The following is a 27,049-nucleotide window of genomic DNA, read 5'->3' as shown; positions in this document are numbered from 1 at the left end:
CCCAAGCCAAGACCATCACTTTAGAAGGTGAGCAAGACTACGAAATATCCACTTAATAGCAAATTCAGCGCCTCCTTTTTTAAGGCTGTATATTTTAAGAACTAGTTGCTCTTTTTATCAAGGAGTCTGTGAGCAGATCTGAATTCAGGCCACACATTTCCCTAACAAGCCACAGCACCCAGCTTCTGTCGCGGCTCCGCGTTTTCTTTATCGTCCTCATCTCCCTAAGAAATAAGGAACAGGAGGCAACGTTTTCAAGCGACGCTCATCCCTTTCGCGTAGCGGGCCACCAAAAGACATTTCTCTGCTTCCTCAAGGGGCAAAACGGCAACAAGGAACAGGAGGAGTAAGGGGGAGCAGGGGCAGAAGTAAAACAAACTCCATACTCACAGCACTGCCACCGGAGTGCTAGCGATCAGTGCGCTTTTCTGCTTGCCTTTTTTCTGTTTTTGGGATTCCCTGCCGAGCACAGATGCTGCTCCGCAGGAAACTCAATCTTCCTCCACCCGATACCCGCTACCTGCGCACGCGCAGGGTTTGCGGGTTGGTTTCCAGTGCCTCGTTTCTCTGCTACAGAAATCGGAGACTACGCCGAGCAGCGAGGCTCTAAGGGCACGAGCAGCAGGGCCGGTTTCAGCACAGCCAGGTAAGGTCTTTTCAGAAGCACCTGACACTCGTTAGTCACAGGTGAACAAAAGCATCCCCAGGGCAAGCCACACACACGCTGCTTCTTAACACAGATGAAAGAAGGAAAGCAGCACCTCCTCTGTACAAGAGCTCATGTATTGAAAGGGTGGATGGAAACGAACATTTTTAAGTTTAGACCATGCCAAAATTCAGTATTTACAAATGAGAATCACAACAGAACTTGACGTTACTTTTACCTTTTCCGTATCGACTTTGGGGCCTATTTAGCCGATGACGACACAGAAGATCCATCATCAGCTCTTATTAGACAGAGGGAATGCATTTTTTTTTCTAGTGCTGCCAGACAATGTAACTAGTACGGAAAGGAATAAATTTTTAAAAAAGAAACGCATTTTTTTTTGTTGTTACACAAACAGCTTTAGAGTCTCTGCATCATCAGTAGAGTTCTCTCTGCCTTCCCCAGGGAGAAAACTTTAACAGGGGTCAGAAAGAGGAAGGAAAAAAAAACCAAAACGTTTAACCCCCCCCCTACGCACAGACGCACCATCACTTTTACCTAAGTGCCAGAAGCCACTGAGCGTCTCGACTTGCTTTTCTGGAATCAGCCCCTAAGGAGAGCCGCTGCCCCACGCATCTCTGGGGCAAGTGGCGCCAACTCCCCTCGGGGTGAGGCCCAGCTGAGGACACCGAGGATGACTCTGAGCCGGTGTAACTGCACAGAGAGGTCACCAAATATCCCAGGTTAGAAGGGACCCACCAGGATCATCGAGTCCCACTCCTGGCTCCGCACAGGATCACCCCAAACCCAGCCCCTGCGGGTGACAGCGGTGCCCAAACGCTCCTTGAGCTCCGGCAGCTCGGGGCCGTGCCCCCGTCCCTGGGCAGCCTGTCCCAGTGCCCAACCACCTCTGGGTGCAGAACCTTTCCCTAACCCCCAGCCTGACCCTCCCCTGCCCCAGCTCCGGGCCGGTCCCTCGGCTCCTGGCGCTGTCCCCAGGGAGCAGAGCTCAGCGCCTGCCCCTCCGCTCCCCTCCTGAGGAAGTTCAAGGGCAAGGAAACGCCAAACAAAAACAATCTGAATACGAAGTTAAACCTGCCCAGAGCCCCAGTGATCCTCAACATTTGACAGCGCAATGTTCCAAATTGTGCTCTTTCAGAGCCTGGGCTGCAGAGCAAAGAATTACAGGTCCTCACCGCTGTCCTTCTACAGCCTGTGAAAACACACCCCACTCAGCTCTGGGTGCTGCAAAACGACCCTGGCAGACTTTGGGGGGTTTATTTTTTAAATGTAAATCTGAACAGCCTTTCCTTCAGCCATGGCTATTCAGCAGCACAGGGACTATGCACTTTTCCTAAGATCAAAATATTTACTTCTAAACTAGAGGGCATCCTCTAACAGCTGACGATGACACTCAGATCATTACACACCGTATGAAGCGTTATAACTGACTAAAACCAGGACCATTTGGAACAGGGCTATATTCCAGCAGCCTTCAGGACTTGCTGCTTGAAAGCTCTAGGTGCACAAGACCAGATCCACCCCAATTACACAGTACCAGCGCCCTGAGACACCAGAGCTGCTGATACAGTGAAGGGCACGATGGAGCCTGGTTATGCAGAGACATCGGAGCCTCAGGAGGACGCCACACGGGTGGAAGTGACCTGCAGAACATCCCTCCACGTCCCGCTGTCCTGGGCCCCGCTAGGAGCGGCACGCCGGGTTTGGTGGAGCTCAGCCTGGGACAGCTGCTGGCGGTGTTCTGGAGATCGCTCGGCTTCTCCGTCACTCGTACCGAGGACCGAGCACCAGGGAATTAAGGCGGGCAGGGGGAGCCACACAAATCAGCTGTTCTCCCCTCGTGTGTCCTGCAGCACCTACATTTAAGGCCTGTGGTTAAAATCAGAGCAAGCTCGGGTAGATTTGTTGTGCAAGGTGTAAGCAGAAAGCGATATCCGTACCTGCTGAAAGGGAAGAAGGGGAGATAGAGGTCAGAACAGTGAGCCAGATAGGATTAAGATCTTTAACATTTAGTTATTCGCCTAATGGATTCCGTATCACGTTTCCAAGGCACAAAGCAGCCCATTTTACCCCTTTCTCCTACAACAGTCGGCCTGATTCACAGCACTCCTCCACCTGACCGACAGCCTCCTGCTGCACCATCACGCACACGAGCGGTGAGAAAACAGCAAAACAGTAAAACACTGCTTTGTTTTTTGGAGGGGGAAGGAAGGGGCAAAACAGCCTTTGGGAAGGTGCAGCACAAAACAGGACTGCACTCTTTGCGACATCTTTTCCCTACCATCTGCCACTATCACCCCATAATCTACCTCAAACTGTCGGGTATAATTTTTTTTTTAATAGGGACTGTGCTTTTGGGGTTTCCATAGGAGTCTTCGCACTTTGAGGTGATGTAAAAACGCAGCCTGCCACAAGTGGAAACTCATCTCTCCTAAGAGGAGCAGTCCCTGGGACTCAGACTGCCTTTTGCTGTTGATTGGTTTTTAAACCTGTAAAGATAAGTTAACTACCACCCACCCACCCCCCCTTTTTTTTCTTTCTACAAAGGGACTGAAAAAGCAGCAGTCTGATTCGATGCCAATTTGCAAATTGATTAAACATTTAGTCTGAGCTACAACACGCTAACATTGTGCATCAGAACTGCGGCTGCTTAAGTCACTGTATCACTCCTTGGCAGTTAAAGGCAAAAGTAACTGGACTTGAAACTACCTGACAAATACTTATTTACAACTTTTAAAGAGTATTTAAGGCAGAATGTTTCTAAAGTTAGCAAAAAAATTAACTAGAAGAGAGGAAAAGCACCAACTTCCCATGGTGCAACCTCCTCTGAAAACAGATTTGTCCCATTAGGCGTGAAGCAGGACGGATTCCTAGCACCCACCAGACGACAGCAGGCTACTAGGTGCAGACAGCTGTGGGAAGCCCGATCAGGTGAAGGAGTTAGCTCAGCACTGAGACACCATACCCGCAGCGGCGTACCTGACGCAGGCTCTGAAGCGATGCCCTGCAGGATGGCTGCAGAGCACAGTACCACCGGGTATGGCCACACATCCCACATTCACTGTACCCTGCTCTAAGACACTGTGGCGCATCATTAAACTTCAACAAAATATGCACATACAGCCATCGAGGAGTTATGGCCACGGCCAAAACAACGAGAGGCATGGGGGACGTGAGACTCGTCTATTTTTATTTTGCTGCATCTTTGCAAATTGCTATTCAGTCACAGGGAATAAAACGTGAGACGGAGAAGAACTAGAGGGGAGAAAGAAGTGAGACAGCATTGTAGAGGACTCCTTCCCCACAGACCCTATTCCATTTCGCTGAACACAGAGGAGCAGCTGCAGTGAGTGAGCGTCATCACGACGACGATACCCTACACAAGGGGAGCTTGGTGCGATTCCAGATACCTGTTCTGTGCTTACCAGGGGAAGTTTACATCATTTCTGCTCTGAAAACAAAGTTTCCCATCAAGAGTGAGAACAGTACAACAGGGGCACCTCACAGCACAAATTAGTGCACAGATTCCCTACCTTAAGTCTCCAGAAATCTAAAGCTACGCAAACGCAATGCTGCAAGCACTGGGGTATGACTAGATGAAAAAGTCCCTTGTGAAAACGTTTCGAAAATGTTTCCGATGCGCCAATAAAGCTCGCTTCCAGCTGTGTGCTCAACCCCATATGATTCTCATTTCTCACAGCTATTGGAACCAAGAAGTGCTGCAGAGCCCCGAGCTGCAGGAGCTTGCACGAGGGAACACGCACACGGCACGGCCTTTATCCAGCGCAGCAAGGCCCCGGCTGAGCAGAGAAGAACCCTAAGGGCTGCCCCAACGGCAGAAGAAGTCCATTCCCAGTAAAGGTCCTTTACTAGGAGCTGTGCCCACGCACCCACCCTGCTCGCGCTGCCTTGGGAGGAGTCACCTGCCAACCGCCCGTGCCTGCGTGGGTTTAGGATCCGTGGGTTTAGGGTCTATTGCAAGCTCACCAGCGGGACCCAAAGCTGTTGCGCTGCTTCAGTGCGCCAGCATCCTGACTGCAGCTCCGCACCCGCAGGTCGTTCTCCCAAATACTGAGTCACCACCAGTGAGATCTGGCCAGGGGGTGGGAAGGGGATGAGAGCAGCCCCAGCGGAACAAGGAGCCGTATGCACAGCTCTGCCCCGTGCTGCCCTGCCTTCGGGGACTTCCCAGTCTGCAGCCCCCAGCAAGCGGCACTCCCTCCTCCTGCATTTACATTTAGAAGCTGTTTCGGTTCCAAAATGACTGATGAACTCTTCTCCCCCTCCATTTTTAAGACAAATTCCAAGAAGGAAGATAAGTATCTTACGCTGTCTCACAGCCAGCTGCATTATTATTTTTTTTAAACAGTTCTCAGCGTTTCACCCACAGACAGAAATAAACCGTTTGAATTTGAGTTGAACAGGAACTTTCTGGCTCCCCCTACGCACAGAGACTGCGTTTCGAACTGGAATCAGGCTCTGGCTTGCAAAGCTCTCAAGGACAACAGATAATCACGGACTGGTGAGAAACCGAAGGAACAAAACAACAACTACTACAACTTGAGGAACAGGAGCTCTATTTTTCAAAGTCAACTTGGACAGAATCAAACTCCTTTTGTTTCTGGCACGTGACTGAATTTCAGCTCAGTGAGACAGATACAACTGCCGACTCCCACAAGCAGCACAGAAAACGAAGAGCTGGGGTTTGCTCTTACTGCAGACTTCAAGCTAATCGCACGCTTTACAGCACCGCAATTTTATCATTTTAAAAATGGGAACAGGTGGAAAGCATGAGGTTTTTCATCACCACTTGACAGCCGCTTGCAGTAAGGAAGATTGCACTGTTTCCCCAACTTTTACTGTCATTTACTACTCAAGCAGAAGCATCTCTGGCCCCATGCACACTAACGTCCTACTTATCAATTCATCGTACTAAGCTCTAAAATAAATAAATAAAAATATGAAGATAGAGACCATATCAAGTGAAAATGATAAGACCGTATTTCATACAGATTCTTTAAAAAAAATGATCAGTACAATTGCCAGAAAAATACACTAAATTCACAGGAAGCAGTTCCAGCTTACCCCACCCCAAAGAGCAGAGCCCATTTCCGAAGGGCAGCGACGAGCCGCGCCGCCGGCGCCTCTACCTGCCGCCACGCCACGACTGCACGTCCACACGGCTCCCGCAGACACGACCGAGCGCATTGCTCGGTGGTCAGCCGATCCAGCACACTTTTGTTTCAGCAAATAGTTGGGGCATTGCACAGAGACCCGTTGGTCACCAGGATGAGATCATTCCCAACAGCAAACTCTGTCAAAAAGCCGTTTGTTACACGCTGCTGCGCTTCAGAAAGTTCGCTTCGTCCCGTGATTAAAGATGGTGCGTGGAAAGGTTCGCTTGATGGTTCAGAAAATATTCGGGGTTTGGGGTTTTTTTTGTTGCTTTTTTGTTTTTAAATAAATATTTCTACCTCTTTAGATTCAGCACGCTTATGAAGATATTTTTAGGCAAATTATTAAGAACATAAGGGGGTGACTCCTGACTCCGAGTATCAGAGGGTTTGGGGACGGACCTCCCCCCCATGTTCAGAAGAAGTGCTTTTTAACTCTTACAGCCTCCCTTCAGTCCCTCTTTGCATCCCTTTCAAGTAAGGAAAAAGCGTCCTGAGCTGCACACATCTGGCCTCAGGCTGCAGAACAAGAACACAGCAGCATGGAAGGAAGAGGTTGCTACAGCTCGAGGTACCCTTGCTGGAGAAGGGACGAGGAAGAAGAACAGTGCCCACACCACCATCGTCGTTTCCAAAGGAAAGGAAAACACACCTCTCGGGCTCCCCTTGCAGGAGCTCAGACACCTACTTTTGAAAGGTGGCTTCAACCAAGAGCCCGACAGGCTCCAGACAGCCGACTCCTCCATACAAACCCCAAAACCAGTGTCTGCGGTTCTGGTACCGTACCTGCCCAAGGGCACGGGCACTTGTCGTGCTGAAGATCAGCACATTGCAGATTCACAGGGGATGCACCCCCATGCAGGCCTCCAAAGGAGCTGACCCCACACACCCCCAGCACACAAAGCATCAGGCTGAAATACCGAAGTGCCTACAGCACCCCCGCTTTGGGTGAAGGGGACCCCAGGCCTCGGAAGCTGGAAATCCTGGTTCCATTTCCTCCCCAGCCTGAGACCACCCCGACCCATGTGCCCTGTTCCGGGCAGGGCTCTCCCGGCCGCGGGCACCTCGCGCGGTGCAGCAGCTCCTGCAGGGCAGCTGGGCCAGGAACGGGGAGTTAGAGGCACGCAAGCAGCCAGAGCATCTGCCCGTCCCTCCTAGCTGAGCGCTCGAGGCTTTTACTTCTGCTTCAAGAACTGCTTCGGTTTTATGCAAGAGGCTTGCTGGGTAAAATCAGAAGTAATCCTACGGACATAAGCCAGACCCCATGAGCCCTGACACCCGAGCATCCTATTCCCTGCTCCGCAGCCGAGCATGCCAATGTCTGAGCCTCCTTCCAGACCTCCCCTGGTATTTTCCTCCAGTGCAGGCGAATTCTCAGCTCAGCTACAAGAAGCAGAAGAGAAGCAGATGCAGAATTACAGTTTGCCACTGCATAGCGCAAGTGAAACAAATCAAAACACAGCAGCATTTATTAACAGCTGGATCACAGGAATTCAGAACAAAGACAAAACCGAGAAGCCATGCAGTATTTAGGAATCGGGAGCAGCTCCGGTTGTACTCTGTGACCGAACCAATCCCGCAGATCTCTCGCGAGGCACAGGCTGCCTGTTCTCAGCTCACTTCCCAGAGGCAGATACAGATGCTTCCGAAAGTTTCACCCTGTGGTTGGTTCGTTTCTCCTCTCATCCAAGCATCTGCTGCCTGCAGCTCACTCGCCACAGCCTTTCAGCTTCAGCTAGAAGGAATGAGCCAATTAACCTGGAGGTTACACAAAGAAATGGGAAAGCAGGCGGCCTTTAATCAGACCAATCCAGCGAGCATCTCCAACACTCAATTATTTTTTTTTTTTTTAAAAGAGGAGACTGAAAAAGTCATTTAGTAAAAGCTAGTTAAGATAGAGACCAAGTGACAGGCAGTCTCCAGATAAGAAATATACAGGATTTGAATCAGAATCCCCCAAAACACAGGGTACATCTCTGTTTAGTAGATGAAAGTGGTCCCCTCGATATACACCCCCCCCCTTTTTGGTATTACATTTCTGAGAAGTGTAACAGAGCTTTCAGGTAGAGCTTCTGGCTCCTGTACTTTGAAAGACTAAAAGAAAGCCTCTCAGAAGAGATAAGCGGTGACACGGGGGCAATTAGCATGACATGCAAGCTACAAGTTTGATAAAGCGTGCCAGGAGGACAAAGGTAACGGTGGTAACCAAAGATAACTCTGCTACTTGGAGATGTAGGGACTTTTCACCTATGCGATTTCTTCACTAAGACCAGCACCTGCCTGGCTACGGGTTATTCACCCCCAGGAATAAAGGCATTTCTGCAGCAGCAGGTCAGTGCTGGCCGTGCAGACAGACCGAAGGAGCCATGTCACACACCTGCATGGCGCACAGAACCACGCTGCTCACGGCAGCACCTGAAGCTCCAAGGCCAGCAGGAGCGGGGCAGCACACGTTTATCCCTCACCCGAGCATGGAAAGCCAGAGGTTTAACAAAGGACACCAAAAAACATGCTACGGCATAAATATATGCAGACAAGCCTTCTGCCCAACCTGCTGTGGTTCTGACACCGATACCTGCCCCCCACGTGCCGTGGGAGCGGGCAGAGTAACGCGGCCCTACTGGCTTACAGAGTCCCAGCTGCCACCGCTTACTGCGCCCCGCTCCTCTGCTCTTCGTGCTAAGATGCTTGCACACACACCCCCTGCCCCCAATATGTGCCATGTGTGTGTCACACACACATTTAGTGGGTCTTTCCACCCCCAGTCCCCCAGAAGAGCTCAGGCTTGAACCTAAAGCCTTATCAGGAGTGCTGAAAGAACGGCTTTGGAAGTCCGGTATCAGTAAACACGAAGAGTCGCTGGCGGACGCACGCCTTCCCCTTGGAGTTTGACCCAGCAACAACTTCCAGCTTAACCCGAAGCTTACACTGCTGAGGTAATCACATCCAGTCAGCCGGAGTTTGAAAACTGAAATAACTTAAGGACAAAACAGGGTAGGCAAGTCACCTCCTAAGTGACTTGGTAACCTGGAAAGTGGCTTTTCTTTAAAAATTTAGCAGGGAGAGCAACGCTACCCGAGCCTTTCTGCACAGGCTGGGTCATGCACTCGAGATCAGAGACTATTTCTGTTCCACCTTCCTGTTCCAGAGGATTGTTTATAAGCCTGTTTGTTTTACTCCTCGGTTTATAAATCGTGAAGTCTTTTTTAAGCAACACCGCAACTTGAGAAAAAAACGCTTTTTACAGTTCTACGATCAAGATACTCCGATGCATTTCAACTCTGATTACCTGTTCTATGCACGCGTTGTGTCGCCCTCTTCTCATTTGCAAATTAAACATTGTGCTGAACTCGCTTATTAGAACGCAGTTGTGAGGATAACTCCCACCGAAGTTTTGATGAGATAAGGACATGCCGCACGTCAGCCTCAATCTCCCCCTCAGCACTCAATAAATTCACATTTCTTCCATTAAATGACCAAAAGTGAAATTGCTGCGCAGCATAAATGCCTACTGCAAAACATATAACGCGAACAAATGTATTTAAATCCTATACAGATTTCAAGAGCGAGTTTTGCACTGTATAATTTTCTGTCCAGTTCACGTTCAACCATGCGATTACATCAGCACCTCAAAATGATATTAGGAGATGTGACGCCTGCCAGGGAATTTCATTTGGGAAATGTAACAGGCACAGTCAGCATATTTGCCTGCTGAAAAATAAGGCTACGGACAAATTACATAGCAGAGAAAAACAAACATACCCCAGGCCCAGAGGAAGAAAAAGGTTTTATTTCCATCACTTTGGCGTTTTCAGCCTTTCTGCAGGCATGCCACAGAGGGAAAGCGGCCGGGGGGCCTTTCAGGAACAGACCGACCGAGGCGAGCGCCTTCTCAGCAGGATCCAGCACAACCAGGAGGACTCGGATCTCAGGGAGCCACACGCCCCTGGAGTCACAGGGCGATCCGCGGGCATTCAGCTCCTACCAGCACAGGACGCGGCACTGCTTTCACTGCGATAGGCGATCGACCACGCCAAGAACATCTCTCGGCATGCTCTGCTCCCACTCCCCAAATGGGGTTTCTTTAAGGGGAAGGAAAGGATCCCAGAAGAAGGGTTGGTCTCAGCTAAGGCTCCAGCCCGGCTGGCCAACACCTGCAGGCTCCGGCTTTGAGCTGTAACCCTCCCACTGGGCTCACTGCACCTACAGAGCCTCGTCCTTCCTCTTCCCCCTTCCACCCAGGAAGAGACGATTCAGGGAAGAGGCAAAGCAACCCTTAAGAGCACCCCAGAGTCAGGGGGCTTACCAGCACACCGGGGCTCTGCCAGAAATCTCCATGGGTTGATCTCAGACCGCACCGCACCCCCAAGAGCTGTAAGTGTGAAAACACGACGTTGTGTTGTGGGTAACACGTGTGCCACCAGCCCAAGACTGCGGCCCACAAGAAGCAAATTCCCCCGGTTTCCTGAAGATGCCACTGAATGTCAGCACTGTAACACAGGTTACTGAGGAAGCAGGAAAGAAACGGAAATAGGAACCAAATTAATTGTCGTTTGTTCCCTCCTCCCCAGGCCTGTACTCTTGGAGGCACGGTCAGCTACAACGCAGAACAAAACAGGAGAACGAGACACAAATAACAAACATAATAAACAAGAAAACAGAAAATCTCATTACTCGAAATGTAAGTATCTGGAATTAATCAGTCTTAAGCTTCTTTAGCAGAGCTGTACACAAACCCCCACCAGCAACACTCCACTTTAAACCCAGGGGAGCAGCACCCCTGCAGGACGGGTCCCGGCACAGAGCACTGCGTGTCGCAGATGGATTTGGGCTCAGGAGGGGAGCGCTGGGCGAGGCAGCGTGCTGCTGCTGCCAATGCTGCTGCAGTGCCAGGCCTGGCCAGGCAAAGCTGCCCCCAGCACTGCCAGGGGGCTCTGGGAACAAAACGTGGGCAGAAGGACGGAGCCCCTCGTTCTGACACTACCTCGGGGCAGGGAACTGCCACCCAAGCGCACAGTCACTAAGAAATACCCTGCACTCGGGTCTTCGAGTCAAAAAAGCAGAAGGCACCATGGCTCTCCTAGAGGGTCAAGCTCAAGGCCACGTTACTCTGACAAATCACAGCAGCTTCTCCGAGGAGATTACAGGCAGTTTGGCAGGAGCTAGCTTAAGAGCCCTAGACACACCGTACAGCTTCACCCTTCATAACTTAACCCCCTTCCTCCGCTCCGAGCTGGGCACTCCCTCACTTAGCTCCTCAAATGTTTTCCTCTCACTTCCCAAAGAGCATTCAAGTCACTGGTGCGCTCCCGAGCATAACTTTCTATTCTCTTTCCTGACAGTCAATTACCAAAATAACTCTTCTATCCTCCCAGCGTCACTTTTGGACCATTTCCTACTCTCATTATATAACCAGGGACCTCTACTTTAAAAGGAAATCTCATTTTATCGCAGGAAGTCGGTCCCCCAGGGGAAAAATATTAGAGACGTCTGCAGCGCGTTTAAAAAAGACACGGCATCAGCTGATGCCAGCCGGAGTTAAGATTTTTAGAAGCGCCGTATTAAGTTACGTGCTCCGATCAGCCCTCGAACAGCCTTCTTGAAAGGTCTTCGAAGCAAAAATAAAACTACCCCACATGCAATGAGCTCAGATGGCCCACGAACAGGCTTCGGTGGGCAAGAAACGCAGGTAACAAGGGAAACAGCAGCACGGGCCAGGCATGAGTCGGGCCGGTAGGGCGCAGATGGAGGGAAGGAGCAGCAGAGCACCCCTGAGCACAGACGCAGCTCACGGGGGTTCAGCAGAGACCCAGATCAGCGCTTTAAAACTAAAGGCTTTCATCAAACGCGTAAGGAGATTTACTGCACAATCCGGCCATCTCCTGCCAGCCGACAAATTCAGCTGCTCCCGGCTAGCGCCACCCCAGCCGCACACTAACCCCCCCCGCGTGCCCCCCTACCTGAGTGCGGTTCTAGCACACCGCCAGCACAAGGGAGCAGCGGACTGAACGAACACAAACCCTAGGGAAGGTCCCTCTCCAGCGAGGGCTCGGGTCAGATGTGGAGGAAGCCCCTGGGAGCTGCCTGCACACACACACACACACACGGCCGTGCCCATCAGCAAGGCCTTTGGGCGGTACCAGCCACTCGTGGCCGCTTGGCGAGCTGGCAACCTCAGCTTGGAATCGTTTCCCACCTTCATGGGGTTCACGTTTTTATCGGAGAAGGAAATCTCCCAGAAGCTGCCAGTAAAAGAACACAATACATCAAAATAACATCATGAGTTAAAGAGTTGGTATAGTTTTAAGACGATGACGACGACCACTGATGCAAGCAAGAGAACAGCTGACCAATTATTTTTTTTTTAAAACCCTCATTGCCACCTCCTGCATTAAAGCCTCGGTTCTCAAATAAGCGTACAGCTTACTGGACACATTTGGCTTGCAGCAGCCAGGCAACGCCATACGCTGTATTCAGATAAATAATCATTACTGGTAGCAAAACAACCATTATATTTAAGTGGAAATTAAACCTGCAAATGTCAGTTTCAGGCATGTTATAGAAGCCCTCCTTAAAAGAGAATTCCCAAGCTGAAAGTAGGTTGGACCAAAAGCAAATAAGCCAGGGTTACATCAAGGCAGTGCTAATGCAGATATACATCCCTATAAATCCAGGCAGTCATTCACCAATTACACCAATGCAAGCTACTAAGAGGGTCACCCTGGGACAAATATGTAATCCCCAATGTGACACTTGATCCTATTGCCCTACATGCTCTGCCCAAATCCCAATGCATAACAAAAAAAGTACGTTTTACTCAGAAGACCGGTTTAAAAAAAAAATCCGCTCCTCGGAAGACAAGAGAGATATCCCTTAACTTTCATCTTGTAACCGCTTAAACGGGTGGAAGCACAGCCTAAGAAAAAACAATACGTGTGCTTTACACATAAAGCTAGCCTGAAAAAAGTAAGACCGACGATGACGTGCGCTGCTTTATATATAAGCTCCATTTTACGTAACCCGTTTGCATTTGAGCCGCCCACCGCCCCCTACGCAGGGCTCCCATCGTGGCGGTGTCCCAGCAGTCCCCCGAGACAAGGGTGCCACGCGTGAGGACGTGTCACCCCCAGGCCACCTAAGGGCTACCAGCCTCAGACGCGAGGTGACGACGTCCTGCCGCCCCGTCCGGCTGGAAGCTTCTGGCACTGCTGGCGGAGGTGGAACCATCCTGCGGCCTCAGCAGGGGCACGGGCTGCAAGCACCAACTGCACCGCTGACCCGATGTCTCCTCCAGGGCCTCAGAGCTGTTTTAAAGGTTTCCTCTCACATCCCACCCTGCTCTTCGGAGACTTTTCTCTGCTTTCTCAGGGATAACGTCACATATGCTAAAGTTTTTCTTTTATTATCAGAGTAACGCTTCTGAAGCTGTGCATCAATAGCTCATCTCGTGACTTTCTATTGCATCCTTAAATACATTTAAGTTACCGCTGCATATATGCATCACTTTAAAATCCACAGCTCCTGCTAAGTTCAAAGTCCAAATCATCTCTTAACATCTAGAACCCTTTTTCTAACTGCTTTCATTTCATGACCAAAACAAGAAACCATCTGCTGCCACCACAAGAGTCAGAGGGAAGGAAAAGCCTGTGACTCAGTTCTTTGTCTCATTCTTTACCTCTTATGTCTGCAGCATCCAATTCGAAGCCTCTGCTGCAGCTGGCTTGGGGATTTTTGTCTCTGCTCCTCCACAGCTTTGACGTCTCCAATTACTTTTACTATTAAGTAGTAAAATATGCAAAAGAACTTCTTCACGGTGAGGGAGCACTGGGACAGGCTGCCCAGGGAGGTTGTGGGGTCTCCTGCTCTGGAGATATTCAAGGCCCGTCTGGACGCCTACCTGGGCAGCCTGCTCTAGGGAACCTGCTTTGGCAGGGGGTTGGACCCGATGAGCTCTGGGGGTCCCTTCCAACCCCTACAGCTCTGTGACTCAGTGATTAATTAGGTATCCATGGGCAGCAGAACGCCTGCTCTGAGATCCCCTAAGACCGGTGCAGATAGATGCAGGAGCATCTTCAAAACAAGCACCACGCCCAACACAACTGCGGTAGAGAACCAGCTGCTGCGGAGCCAGGAGACTGAGAGGAGAACACCCAAGGTGAAACGGGAAGAGGCCCGGAAACGGATGAGAGGAAAACCCCCATCAATGGCAACAACCCCAACTCGAGACCCAGGCGCTTGTCGCTAAGACATCTCGCCCCACCCAGAAGAACTGCGCTGCAGACAGTAACGACGTTACAGGCAGGAGTGGAGCACGCAGCCCTGCTACAAGCAGGGCTAACAATCACTCACACGTACAAACGCTTTCTGTAGGCTTTCCGACGGAACACATCCGTGGTTTTGGACGCTTTGCCCCACTCCTCCCCAGGCCTTACCTCCGCAGGGCTCGCAGCCACGCCACCGGCAGCGCTCCTCCACCTGCTTCCCGCGGCACAGAGCCAGGTCGGTGCCTGCCCGCATCCCCTTCTCCGCCGGTTCCTTCTGCCTCCCCTTTAACTGAGTTACGGGCCTCCTAAAAATAGTTTGAGAAATCCCACCTGGCCGTAACCCACTTCACAGCACGCACGGTTACAGCGCCGCAGAGAGCCCGACAAAAAGCTGCAGCCTCAGAGCGGTCCCGCTACAGAATGGGCACCACGATACGGGAACAAACCCCGGCGGCACGCCGCTGGAAGGACAAACGGCCGGGGCGCCCACGGCACGGAGCTACAGACGGACCTCCCGCAGCGAGCGCGCAAGTGGCGGGCTGGGGGAAGGGAAGGAAAGGGACAAGGAGAGTGACAAGAAGCGAGAGCACGCGCCTGCTTCCCCCAGGAGCATTTGAAGCACGTCACAAACCCCAGCTCGGCCGCACGTAGGGCGCGCTGCAGGCATCGGGTGGGGGTTCAGAACCCCGTGGGCAGGGGGTCCCCAGCACCACGACTGTCACTGCCGGGTCTGAATTGATCCCCTATTCTAGGGCTTCAGGAGTCCTAACGGGAGTACGTAAGCACACTTTGAAATTCATCTGATAAAAGCTCCCCCACTTTTACTTTGTCTAAAGCAAGCGTCAACACCCTGCGCTGGGCTGAGAAGCGGCTTTCCAGGATGATGTAGCCCCAATGCAATTTTACCGAAGGAACAATGACTCACTCCCAGGCGGAATGCGGTGGAAACGTATGACCTAATGCTCTGAAAGAAGCTTGCTTTTTCAAAAAGAAACAGCTTCAGTACGTACAGTATCTTCCCAACAGCTAACGTTTTAAGAAGGGAGTTTCTGCACAACGGAGCTTACACAATTACCTCTTTTTTTCGGCACGTTTCAGCTGTAGCTAGGCTGAGCGGCTTTTGACAAGGACTACCCGCACGCAGCCCACCGAGCCGTAATTTCAGTGGAAGGCTGCACAACCGCAGCCCTGCGTGACCCTGCTGCCCCACGCTGGCCCTGCCTAGGCCGGGGCAGAGCCAGCAGGAGGGAGGCGCCGCCCCAGCACCCGGCACGGACGGAGGCGTTACGGCAACGTGCTAGCGCTCACCCGGTACCAAACATTTGCAAGCTGCGAGCACTCGACTGACGAGCAAGACAAGCCTACTTCGTGTTGAGCTGGATTCCTGGCAGTGTTGCGGGGGATCCTCTATCCACCAGAGGCTGCTTTTACGACTGACCAGCCAGCAGCTGTACGGCTTACTAGAGTTACCTGGCACAAGGAGGCCCAGAAGGACCGGAGGGATTTCAGCACGCAGCGACCATCCCTCGGGTTTGGCCCTGCATTGTTCCCCGTCCCTCACGAAGACTCCAGACAAAAGGGGCAGAGCGTGGGCGGAGAATCAGAGTTGGTGACACAGCCTAATCAGGATCTCAATCATGCTAATGGATGTGATTAACTGCATACTTCTCCTGGAAGCTTCCTGCAGCTGCACAGGAGCAGCCTGATAGCCAGAACTGCACGAGGGACCTGCTCAGCCCACGTTAATCTCCAGCTACACCATGTGTGGCACGTCACCCAGGGTGCGGGGATGCACCTAATGCTCAGCCTTAATTCCTCCCACACAGCGAATCTTCCCCCGTGCCAATGCAGTCAGCTGGGGCAGGCTGCACAGACTCCGGACCTGTTTGTGCCGACGTCTCTCCCCAGAAGCGCGTCGCTGCTCCGCGAGGCTGGAAGCCTCACCTTCGCACACAAAGCTGGGACAAGGCCTGCTGCGCTGCACAAACGGGCCTCAATCACGCAGCTAAAACTGATTTTTTTTTTTGCTAGTTTTGTCCAAGTCACAAGGACACGGCTAGCTTTCCTTTGGAGTTAGCATCTTGCCACCTCTTACGAGGGCTCCTAATTCAGTGGCTGCCACTCTGGGGAAAAACTCCGAGAGGAGCCAGGCAAGGATGAAAAAAGCAACAAGAAATATGCCTTTTTTTTTTTTTTTTAAAACAGCGAGGTGCTTGGGTAGGCAGGGAAGAAGTCGGGCCTTTCCCTCCCTGTTCCCTCAGGCAAGTAACCCACCAGCCTCCCACCCACCAGCAGAAGTTCCAAGGGAAGGACGCGTACTTCGGAGCTTCACCGCGCCATCGCTCACATACGCGTCCCCTCTGCATTTAGGTAGCAGACCTGCACCCCCCAGCACCACCTCCACCTCCCAGCACCACGTGCCTCCTGTGTTTTGCAGGGCAACAACTGCAGACACGCTGCTATCAGCAGCTGTTTGGACAACACAGGCACCCCGGGCGCTGTCGTACACGCCTGAGACTAAACTTGTTTGGGAACAGACCTGCCCTCCCCAACAAACCCTGCACACTCTGATTTTTATTTTATTATTTTTTTTAGAGCTTAAATACTGCTCCAGCACCACACTGGTGTCTGTCCATAGTCCTTTGGGTTTAGAATTCCAGCACAGCTTGAATATCACAACACTCTGAAATAATTTGGAACATTTATAGCTTCAAACTGTATCAAGGAGCCTCCCCGTGAACAACACAGAGCACCAGTGTGAGCCAGAAGCATTGCGCTTGTATTGTTAGCGAGTTAAAAATCGCATAACATCCACAGCAACTGATTTCGCTGACCTTTCCATCCCACGAGAAATTCTTTTACATGTGCAAAACACCAAGTCATGAAATTGGCTTCTGAGATGTAGGAGGCTGCAGAAGGCCACGGCTGGGGACAGGAGGGCGAGCTGGACGAGCCCACCTGCACACCTAATTCACACGGGCTGCACTTTGGCAGCCTGGCTTTTATGCCACCCCCTCGAGGAGCTGATCCAAAGTACATTTACACCCTTCCCTCCGGGAGATGAACTCTGCAGCAGGGGACAGCAGCGACGACGGCTCAGACCCAGGCTGCTCTGCCACCGCCCTGCAGGCTGTAATCGCAGAGCCTGGCGTTTCTCTGGTCTACATTTGAGTATGATCTGAGTATGATCTAACCTGCCTCCGAGGAGATACGAAAAAGAAAATGAGTTTGATAGCACTGTTAAGACAGGAGGAAGCCATACACACAGGCATTTGACTAAGTAAGAGATTCATCTATTTTAGCTGGGACAGGAAGTATAAACACGAAGCTACAGGAAATAACTCTGCCTTTCAGAGCAGTATCAGCTTCTTCCAGTTTGCATTCGAAACTCCAGAAGCACACACACAAAATATATTTTCACTGTCTACAATCAGACTGGCAACAACACGATGAGTAACATGCCTCAAGCTCTTAAGTTTCCGAGGAGGAGACCTGGGTTTTATCTTCAATCTCCGTCGAGACTGGCAAGATAAATTATTTGGGATTTTTCGGACTAGAACAAGGTACAACTATACTCTATTTGTCTTTTAAGTAACCACCACTTTCATTTGAATTGCAAGTAGCTCGAATTCACCTTCACAGATTCATACCCTGTCTGACCAGTGGTTTCCCTTAGTCATAGGTTTGGCATATATCAGAATTTGGAAGTCTGCACATCAGTGTATGTGGAGACAAATGCAATTTAAGGAGCAGTTATTAGCTGAAGATAATGAATAGAGAGTTTATTAAACAGCAGGTGAGCTGAAGAATAGCACACAAGAACAAGAAAAGCACCGAGCGATAGGTACAAACTAGTCCTGAACTCCACAAGAACTCAGATTTGTTTTAATGGCTCAGATTCATTTATTTCTAGGGAAGAGAGGCAACCACTAAAACACAACAGGGGTTGGGACCTCAATTATAATTACTGCTCCTTTCACTAAAATTAAGGCTGAGTCAGCCCTTTCTACTGACTCGAGAGGGATATGTAATTTATTTGTTTAAACTGAGTATTCATCAGACTTCATAAAACAAGCTTAAGAATGGAAATCAAGTCCTACCCCAACCCCCGTGCAGCCTTACCTACTGCTCCTTTGAAAAACAAAAAGTTGTTCCTATTTCCATGGTGGTTCTGCTGACCGGGCTGTCTTGTGCTCGCGCTGCTGAGGGGCAGGTGGGTGGTGGAGGGCGTTTAACACCACGACAGGACAAGTTCACTTTGGTATTTAAAGCCTAAACTTAACTGGCAAACATCCTTAGAAGTTAGATGAAGGAGCACTCTGAACCAAGTACCTGAGAGGCAGCATTGCCACCTGTACGTGGGACTTCCCAGCACCACAAGGCACGGCGTATGCAGATACCAGAATAAATCCACGCCGCTTTCAATAGCTTCTGGGAGCTCGCCCTGCGATTACTCACCTCCCTGTCTCTTTCCTCCGCTCGCTACGATGCCCACAACCCACTGGGACAGAGCAGAGGGCAAGGGCGGGAGCGAGGCACGGGCCCACAGCACCACACCGCTCGTAACCCTCAAAGCTTCCCGCAGACAAATTGGAGATGTGCTCCAACAAGTTGCCCAGATAACCCGCACGGGGAGGTCCTGCGATTCCCAGCGCCGAGCTGCGGCGTTCAACGCTCCCCGGAGCCAGCCCGAGGATCACGGGCCAGCAGCACATGAACCGACTGACAGAGTCGTTAGCTTTTAAGAAACTACCCGATAAAGCCAGATATTAAGCGCTTAGCGAGTACCCCCTGCCGTAAGCACACCACCAGCAGGCCTCCCGTTTGGTCCTTGCAGGCAAGGGACTGGATCCTCCCCTCTCACCATCCGAGGACTCGCTGGGCGCCCACAGAGCTGTGCCAATGGCAACGCCGGGCTCTGGCTGAGCTTTAAGTGCCACGATCTGCAAGTCACTGACACCTCTTTGTATTATTTGATCTTTCCCTGGTGTCATTTCTGCAGAGACACAGAACAGATTTAATAACACCCGTGTCCTTCAGCCTTAGAGTCGATCGCATTCACAAGCATCAACCATTCTCCCTTTGGGCTAATTATTTCTCGCTAAGGTGTCATTATTTCACAAAGAAAACAGAGCACATTGCAGCCACTGCAACGGAAAGTCAATTAAGCTATTTTTAAAATTGAGCAGTCCATCTCATCTGATCTGAGGAGGGCAAGAAGCCATGAATCCTCCGAAATGCGACTAAAAGGAGAGTCAGAAGCCTCATCGGTTCTCATAAGTCCCCCCCTTTCCGCCTGCCTAAGTGACTACTTGGCTGGGCAAAACTGCTTTATCATAATGCTATTACAGCCTTGAACATTGTTGAATTATTTTTTATCTTCCTCAAAGAGAAAGTTAATCGAGTTACAGCAGAACATTATATAAGGCCGGTACAGCATACAATACCAGATGGAATAATTAAGGCCTAACAAAGAGGAAATAAGTTTTACAGTTGGAGAACTCCAGCGCAGGCAGGCCTGTCCTTTCAGTTTGCAAAACGCAGCTACGGCAGCGTCAGACTGAGCGCCCTGCGGAGGGAGGCACCGCGCAGGGCTTGCTAGCCCACAAGCTGAAACGTTAGAAAAGTGCTTAGACGTCCACTGCACTACTCGAGGAGCCTTTCGGATGCACTGCTGGAGCTGCAAGCTGGGCAGAACGCCGTTCATTAAATAGAGAAGTCCGGCTTCACAAGAAAAAGAAGACTCGTTTACCTTATGTTTTAAAGTTATTTGTTAAACCGGTGTAGGAATCAGCGGACAGAAAGAAAAGAGGAAGCAACCGAGACTTATCAGCAAACACCTAGGAAGGATTTTATCGTATATATATATAAAAATAAGTAAGAGCCAGCTTTGATACGCTTGCAGACCGAGAATTTCACACCCACCGTGGCAGAATTGGGGGTTACCCCAACGCACTCTGCCCCCAGCCAGACCAATGCGGGGGGGGGGGGGGGGGTCGGGTCTGTCGGCGGCACCCCCAGGGCCCAGCCCGGAGCTGCCCGGGGATCTCCCAGCGGGGCCCCCCCCCCCCCGCCCGCGGGGGGGGGGGGGGGGGGGGGGAGCCAGAGGAGCCCCCCAGGAACCCCAGGAGCCCCCCAGGAGCCGCCCCGTGCCGGGCTGACGGCCCCAGGACCTCCCCTGAGGGGACAAAGGCGGTGCCCGCACCCCCCCACCCCCCTCCCAACCCCCTCAGAAGGGCCGGGGCCGGCCCCCGCCCGCCGCTCGGTACCGGGGGGGGGCCGCGGGGAGCGGCTGTGGGCCGGGGCCGGGCGGGCAGCCCTCAGAGACCCCCCCCAGCCCTCAGAGACCCCCCCCAGCCCTCAGAGACCCCCCCCAGCCCTCTCAGAGCCCCCCTCAACCCCCCCCAGCCCCCACAAGCCCCCCGCCCGCCGCCCCCCCCCACACAAGGCCGGAGCCCCCCCCCCCACCCCTCACCGCCGCCGCCCCTCACGGCGGGCACTCCCCGGGCGCCCCCAGCGGGGGCTCCGCAGCCCCCCACCCGCCGCCCTTACCCTCAGCGGGGGCTGCCGCCGGCACGGAGCCGCCTGGCGAGGGTCGCTGTCCCCTGCGGGCCCGGCCGGGCAGGAGGAGGAGGAGGAGGAGCAGCAGCAGGGAGCCGAGCGGGCGCTGGCCTCACGCCGAGCGCACTACCCTGCTGGCGCCGCGGGCGGGCCCTCGGCCGCTCCGCCAATCGCGAGGCGCCGCGCCCGCCGCCAGCCAATCGGCGCGAGGCGCGGGCGGCGCGGGGGCGGGACGAAGGGGGGCGGGCGGGGCTGAGGCGGTGCCGCAGTGACAGGGCAGCGGGGTAGGGTGCGGCGCGGAGGGGCCATGGCGCTGGGTGGGGCGGGGCGGGGGCTGAGGGGAGGGGAGGGGGCTGAGGGGAGGGGAAGGGGCTGTGGGGAAGGGGCTATGGGGAAGGAGGAACGCAGCACAGAAGGGTTTTGAGGAGCTGGGGATGAGGGGGAGAGCCTGAGGGGAAGGGATGTGGGCAGCAGGCAAGGGGACAGGGGGCTGAGGGGACATGGCTGAGGGGATATAGCTGAGGGGACATGGTTGAGGGACATGGCTGAGGGGACAGGGACCTGCGGGACATGGCTGAAGGACATGGCTGAGGGGACAGGGGGCTGAGGGGACATGGCTGAGAGGACATGGCTGAGGGGACAGGGACCTGCGGGACATGGCTGAAGGACATGGCTGAGGGGACAGGGGGCTGAGGGGACATGGCTGAGGGACATGGCTGAGGGGACAGGGGGCTGAGGGGACATGGCTGAGGGACATGGCTGAGGGGACAGGGACCTGCGGGACATGGCTGAAGGACATGGCTGAGGGGACAGGGGGCTGAGGGGACACGGCTGAGAGGACATGGCTGAGGGGACAGGGACCTGCGGGACATGGCTGAGGGGACAGGGGGCTGAGGGGATATAGCTGAGGGGACAGGGGGCTGAGGGGATATGGTTGAGGGGACAGGGACCTGAGGGACATGGCTGAGGGGACAGGGACCTGAGGGACATGGCTGAGGGGACAGGGGGCTGAGGGGATATAGCTGAGGGGACATGGTTGAGGGACATGGCTGAGGGGACATGGTTGAGGGACGTGGCTGAGGGGACAGGGACCTGCGGGACATGGCTGAAGGACATGGCTGAGGGGACAGGGGCCTGAGGGACATGGCTGAGGGGACATGGCTGAGGGATGTGGCTGAGGGAACGGGGACCTGAGGGACATGGCTGAGGGGACAGGGGGCTGAGGGGACGTGGCTGAGGGACGTGGCTGAGGGGATGTGGCTGAGGGGAAGCAGGAGGCTGGAGGGCAATGGCTGAGGAGATGCCGTGAAGGGCGATGGCTGCTGAGGGGGAGCAGTGAGGGAGGTGGAGGCGAGGACGGCTGGGGAAGAGCCTGAGGGGACGCGGTGAGGGAACGAGGGGCTGAGGGCAGACGGGGCTGCCTGGCACTGACAGGGAGGCTCTGGGTGCTGGCGGGGGTGAGGGCGCCTTTGCGCCATTGCTTTGGTGTCGGTGCCACCTCTGGGGGTGGTAAGAGCGGGTCCCCTCCCCAGGCAGGGGCGAGCAACCCATACGCACAGTGCTGAAACACGGTGACAAGGGGCGCATCGTGCTTCTTGGAATCAAGGCTTTGTCATCACACCTTTGGGGACCGAGGAGGTTGCTGACAGACAGAGAAGTTTGAGGGTGGGTGAAGGCTGAATAAAGATGAAGGAGGTCCCATAGAAATGGGAAGGAGCTACATTTGGCCGGGGAGAGGATGTCCTTACATTATACACATTCGTGCTCCCGGGAGGACATCTCCCCGGCCAAATGTAGCTCCTTCCCAGATGTGTGTAATGTACATGGAGACTGTCTGAGGTGTTGAGGCAGCTGGAAGGTTCTTGCTCCAAACCATAATGTCCAGGGCAGGTGGAGAATTCACCCACCCGCCCGAGTACCCGAATGACAGACATCACTGGTGCTTTTGCTTAGATTCTACCATGGCCCTTTTGGTCCAGAAATATGGGTATCTTTGCCTGCAGGACAGGAGAAAGATGGGAGAACAAGTTGTAGTGATGAAATGTACAGATAGCAGGATGGTACGTGATGAAAGAACAGGCTTTTTAAAACAGGCGTAGTTGTAGTGCACATGGCTGAAACTTCTTAGGGAGCAGGTAAGTGAAAGGTGAGACCATTAAATATTGGTGCAGTGACAACAACCATGCAGGAGGAATGTTCAGGCTCATGCTTCATGGCTTAAACCATTGCAACCTATTACGCGAGTTCATCCCGGAGGGAGGGCTGTCTGTTGACAGCAAAGTTTGTGCATGTGCCCCAGGGGTGTATGTGTCACTCGTCTGACCAGAGGGAGCTACTGAATCTCATGGGAGTATGCGACACACTGGCCTGCTAGATAAGAAAATCAAAGTGTAGTGACTAAATTAAACCAAAAATAGGTGTGTCTCTTAGGTCTGGTCACTTGCGGGAGGGAACACCCTTTGCATCAGGCTGTGGGAAGGGGCACACCCCATCCATGTGCAGGTAAGGTTGCAGCTTCTGCCCGCCCCCCTCCTGCCAAACTTGAGAAGTGGGTGCTTTCCAGGGCCCCGCTTGCAAGGGCAAGATAGGGGGAAATCCCATGTCCTGATGAAAGGCATATATATAACAACTGCTTGTACCATGTGCTATTTTTAAGTTCTGTGATAAAATAGCTTCTTAATAGCTTGCTTTGGGAGGACCAGGTGACGGTTTGAATTTCAGGGCTGTCCCAGCCTATCCAGGACTTCATATCAACGTAGGCTTAAAGGTCCCTCTCTCCTCCTTGGTAAATCCACCTCTGTTCTCTGGAGCCTTTCTGCTAGGTGCTGTCAGAGGTAGGGTAGACCCTTGTTCTGGTGCAGAACAGTAATTCCCATGCCCCTGGAGCAGACTGTAATACAACAAAAAGTAGTGGGTTACATCAGTGCCATGCTAGGGAGTATACCTGACCACTGGGCTGACTGCTTTTGGCTCTAGAAAGAACTTCTGGTTGCTCACCAAGCCCTGAATTTATTCCCCAAAAGGAAAATGTCAGAGTCCATAGCCTAGACTTCAATGCACGCAGGTCACGTGAGAGACGGACCATTGGTGTTTTAAGGAGACAGAAGTTTCCAGACTTTACTGTGTCAAGCGACAGCTTTGATAACACCCTATTCCCAGCCAAGCACACCTAACCATCATAAATCAGGGCAGGTGGCAGCCCTTTGCTTTTTTTAATGATAGGTGTGTCCATTCTAAACTATATGGTACAGCAGGCCACTGCCCTCCATAATCCAAACATCCCTATTTCATTGCACATGGAATTTGTGAAATGTCCATTTGTAAACTGGGCTACCGTCAGCCCCAAAGCAGTGCTTTTTCTCCTCCTACAGAGACAAACTAAATCTGTTTCTGTGGCATGTAGCACCACTGCCCAGACAGCTCTCTCCCATCGTTGCTCTCTCATATTCATTGCTAGCTGAGAACGGATTCTTCTGCTTGCTTCATCCCCATCTACAGCTGCTGCTTCTTTGTTTTGCATGCCCTTCGCCTTGGACACCTTAAGCTGCTTTGGTTTTTTGTCCTATAGCTTCTCCTTACACTGAGAATTGGGCTTCCTGATATCCTTAGATCCTGTCTTGCTTCAGCTGAAGCCAGTCGTACTTTTATGGTTGGCATTGAAAGCAGGATGGAAGAGTGTTTGATAGCTTAGCTTACATCTGATGAGCAGAATAACTTTTTCCTGACCAGAAGGAAGAACAGCATGTAATGCAAGCTACATCTCTCCTCTGCACAGATAAATTCCTGTAACTCTTCAGAAACCATCAATGTAAAGGCAGGATGAAATCCCAGATGGGCTTGTTTCGAGGTGAACAACTGATTTACATGTTCTCGTAGTTGATACTGCACTTACAAGCCTAGCTTGCCCAGAAAACTGATGGCTATTTTATTAACCTACCCAAGTTCAGTGCAAGTTTGTGGGGCACTATTTAATATGAAACCTCCCTGGTTTTTGCCTAAAATTGAAAGCCTGCTTGTTTCTATCTGGGAGCAACTTAAGGACAGACTTGATTTGTTGCTTTTCTATGTGCCTCCCCTATGCAAAACTTCAGAGCATTTCATTTATATTTGTTTATCCCTCCAAAGAATATAACCTACTTCTCCACTTGCTTTTCCAGCTGCCTCTCCAGTCTGAAGAGTCCTTTCTCAGCTGCATGTGGCCTGAAAGAGAGGGCAGCAAGAACCACTTTCCTCTTGGCGTGGTGGCCAAAATCTACAAGGTGCTGCGAGTGCATCTGTCCTTGCAGTAGGGAGGGAGATGATTTTATTTTTGTGAGGGAGGCAGAGGGAAAGAAGCTTAGCAGGCAGTGGCTCAGCCCTTTCATCAGGCCAGACAGTAAAAGTGGATGGGGGAAAGGGAAGGGGACCAGCTCATCTCCCCGAAGAGTCACTCCTGCCCAGCAGGGCAGGTGGAGCGGGCCAGAAGCTGGGCTGTTCTACATGTAGGCCTGACTCGTATCTCCTGAGTCACTCGGGAGCACTGAGAGCTGGAAAGCGAGAGCTCATTTCTGGCAAATGCGCATTCATCTCCACTTTGATGGGAGCCAGGGCAAATTAAGGATGCCTGGTAAAGTGGCAGGGTTTGGCTCTGCTGATTCCAGGGAACTGACAGCAAAAGTCTTGGAGAGAAAGAACTGTACAGCTTTCTTGCCCATTTTTCAAGGGTTTGTCATTCACTCCTCAAAGCAAGTGACATGATGGCCAAAGGTGAATGCCTGACATGAGAAGTGCTTGCGAGGCAGGCTGCTGGGGTTTGTTCTGGCTCCGCAGGGATGCTGCTCTCAGAGCTGCTTGCTGCTGAGGGGTTCGCTGTCATTCCTCTGATCTCTCACTCATTTCAAACAGGCAGCAGAGCCTTCGGAGGGGTCATTTCCAAAAATGAGTGCAAGGCAGAGTGGCAGTTAGGAAGCAGTGAACCTGAACCTATATTAAAAAAAAAAAAAAAAAGTTGGACTTGAGCTATAAAGTGCTTGAGTGGAGCAGTCAATTACTGCAACACTTAGAGCAGCACCCAACAGTCTCTCATTTCCAGGAAAAGGAGGTGTTTGTATGCTTTTCAAAGTGAATGCCTGAAAGCACCTTGGAGAATTTGAATACTCTTACAAAACCAGCCGGTAACTTTCACTCCCATGCCGCAGTCTTCGTTTCACATCCACTTCCCTATCATGAATCAGGATGCAATAAGAAGCTAACTAGTCAGAGCTAGGCAGGACGCTGCTCCGGCGACAACAAAAGCGTTTGTGGGTCACTGGCAGATAGTCGCCAGCCAGACAGGGCTGTTTGCTCATTGAGGCTGACTCCAGCGTAATGGAAGGCATGGAATTTTGGCCGGGGATCCTTGCCGTCCCAGCGACCTGTCGAGTCTCTCTGACCGGTCATGAGATTTGCCTTGCAGCTGGCACGCCCCGTGGTCTCCTGATCTGGGCTCTATCCGTCACCGTCCCCGGTGCGCGGGGCCGCGGAGGAGGAGGAGGGTGGCTGCGGCACGGTGCTGGGGCTGGGTGAGAACCACTGCTGCGGCTCTGCAGTCCAGGAGCACCGGCAGAAAGTGCAGCTCTGGTGGCCAGCCTGTACCTAAGCCCTGCTGGAGGTGACCCAGGGCACGGGGCGCTCCCCGCTTCCCCCGCTCAGTGCCTGGTTTCCCGTGCTGGACGAGGAGAACCTGCAGACGTCAGGGGACGCGGGCTTGTTGTGAGGCAGGAGCTGAGACTCGCAGCATTCTTCAGGCAGAGCATTACCCTGCAAAGCACCGGGCAGCCTGGCCTTCTGGGGACTTAGCCCTTCTCCTCTGCACCGGAGGGGGCTTTTAGCATCGAGCTGCTCCCCTCTCTAGCCTGGGCCTCTGTAAACCGTGCCCACTTCTCCTGAAGCAGAAAAATTGTGTTTGTGCTGCAATGACAGAACGGAAATGTCCTCAGGAGTCTGTGTGTAGCCTTGAGTTACCTTTTATAAATAGGTTAACAGCTGGAGGGCCCGTGTTTGTTTAAAGGCAAAGACATACAGTACATGCCCTATATGATGTGCTCTGTCCTAAGTAATTCTGCCATTTTGTTGATTTATGTCTGGAGATTAAAGGATTTGCCTTTCAATAAAATTATTCTCCTCAAACTACTAAGTGGGGGAGAGAGGGGATTTTAAGCACGTTCTCCACAGTGTGCAGCTATCCCTGGTGAAGCCACAGACGGTTTCTTCCTTGCTGTGCCGCTCACAAATTACTCCTGGTGACTTTGACTGTGCTTTGCCATTCCTCTCCTGCTTCTGGAGCACAGGACACTGGGGACAAGGCGGGGTGAGAGGTCTCTGGGCCCCAGGGAGCTTCCAGCCCGAACTAGATAGAGCATGTA

At 52.4% G+C, this 27,049-nt stretch overlaps 1 protein-coding gene across 14 annotated transcripts in view; it reads right to left on the bottom strand.

Annotated features, from left to right (window-relative positions):
• MAP4 (microtubule associated protein 4) overlaps nucleotides 1-20,814 on the bottom strand; it is a 153,032-nt gene extending 132,218 nt beyond the window's left edge. For 9 of the 14 annotated variants that reach the window (XM_066991020.1, XM_066991012.1, XM_066991021.1 and 6 more), the window contains exon 1: nucleotides 20,658-20,813. The gene's annotated coding sequence lies outside the window, so the exon portion shown is untranslated. Of the gene's footprint in view, nucleotides 1-5,752; nucleotides 5,839-20,657 lie in introns of those variants that run through there. The other 5 variants (XM_066991027.1, XM_066991028.1, XM_066991024.1 and 2 more) reach the window with 4 other exon arrangements.
• Between the last annotated feature and the right edge of the window lie 6,235 nt (nucleotides 20,815-27,049).

The sequence above is a fragment of the Anser cygnoides genome, chromosome 2, assembly GCF_040182565.1.
Source record: "Anser cygnoides isolate HZ-2024a breed goose chromosome 2, Taihu_goose_T2T_genome, whole genome shotgun sequence".
Lineage (NCBI taxonomy): Eukaryota > Metazoa > Chordata > Aves > Anseriformes > Anatidae > Anser > Anser cygnoides.
Note: the sequence above shows the minus strand (reverse complement) of the source record. Positions and strands in the feature narration are given on the sequence as shown.